Below are 1742 nucleotides of genomic sequence, written 5' to 3'. Positions count from 1 at the left end.
GAGTCACTGACTGAGGGAGCTCTCCCTGTGAGAGAGAGTCACTGAATGAGGGAACTCTCCCTGTGAGAGAGAGTCACTGACTGAGGGAGCTCTCCCTTTGAGAGAGAGTCACTGACTGAGGGAGCTCTTCCTGTGAGAGTCTCTGACTGAGGGAGCTCTCCCTGTGAGAGTCACTGACTGAGGGAGCTCTCCCTGTGAGAGTCACTGACTGAGGGAGCTCTCCCTGTTAGAGAGAGTCACTGTCTGAGGGTGCTCTCCCTGTGAGTGAGAGTAACTGACTGAGGGAGCTCTCCCTGGGATAGTGAGTCACTGACTGAGGGAGCACTCCCTGTGAGAGAGTCACTGACTGAGGGAGCTCTCCCTGTTAGAGAGAGTCACTGTCTGAGGGTGCTCTCACTGTTTGAGTCACTGACTAAGGGAGCTCTCCCTGTGAGTGAGAGTACCTGACTGAGGGAGCTCTCCCTGGGATAGTGAGTCACTGACTGAGGGAGCACTCCCTGCAACAGAGTCTCAGACAGAGGGAGCACTCCCTGTGAGAGACAATCACTGACTGAGGGAGCTCTCCCTGTGAGAGAGAGTCACTGACTGAGGGAGCCCTCGCTGTGAGAGAGAGTCTCTGACTGAGGGACCACTCCCTGTGAGAGTCACTGACTGAGGGAGCTCTCCCTGTTACAGAGTCACTGACTGAGGGAGCACTCCCTGTTAGAGTCACTGACTGAGGGATCTCTCCCTGTGAGAGAGAATCACTAACTGAGGGAGCACTCCCTGTGAGAGAGAATCACTGACTGAGGGAGCTCTCCCTGTGAGAGATTCACTGACTGAGGGAGCTCTCCCTTTGTGAGAGAGTCACTGACAGAGGGATCACTTCCTGTCAGAGAGAGACACTGACTGAGGGAGCTCTCCCTGTTACAGAGTCACTGAGTGAGGGAGCTCTCCCTATGAGAGAAAGTCACTGACTGAGGGAGCTGTCCCTGTGAGAGAGAGTCACTGACTGAGGGAGCTCTCCCTGTGTGAGAGAGTCACTGACTGAGGGAGCTCTCCCTTTGAGAGTCACTGACTGAGGGAGCTCTCCCTGTGAGAGTCACTGACTGAGGGAGCTCTCCCTGTGAGAGAGAGTCACTGACTGAGGGAGCTCTCCCTGTGAGCGTCACTGAATGAGGGAGCTCATCCTGTGAGAGTCACTGACTGAGGGAGCTCTCCCTGTGAGAGAGAGTCACTGACTGAGGGAGCTCTCCTTGTGAGAGAGAGTCACCGACTGAGGGAGCTCTCCCTGTGAGAGACAGTCACTGACTGAGCGAGCACTCCCTGTGAGAGAGTCACTGACTGAGGGAGCTCTCCCTGTTACTGAATCACTGACTGAGGGAGCTCTCGCTGTTAGAGAGAGTCACTGACTGAGGGAGCTCTCCCTGTTAGAGAGAGTCACTGACTGAGGGAGCTCTCCCTGTGAGAGTTACTGACTGAGCAAGCTCTCCCTGTGAGAGAGAGTCACTGACTGAGGGAGCTCTCCCTGTGAGAGTCACTGACTGAGGGAGCTCTCCCTGTGAGAGAGAGTCACTGACTGAGGGAGCTCTCCCTCTGAGACAGGCACTGACTGATGGAGCTCTCCCTGTGAGAGAGAGTCACTGACTGAGGGAGCTCTCCCTGTTACAGAGTCACTGACTGAGGGAGCTCTCCCTGTGAGAGAGAGTCACTGACTGAGGGAGCTCTCCCTGTGAGAGTCACTGACTGAGGGATCTCTCCCT

Source organism: Cetorhinus maximus, unplaced genomic scaffold, assembly GCF_964194155.1.
Source record: "Cetorhinus maximus unplaced genomic scaffold, sCetMax3.hap1.1 HAP1_SCAFFOLD_1310, whole genome shotgun sequence".
NCBI lineage: Eukaryota > Metazoa > Chordata > Chondrichthyes > Lamniformes > Cetorhinidae > Cetorhinus > Cetorhinus maximus.
This window is presented reverse-complemented; position numbering follows the sequence as displayed.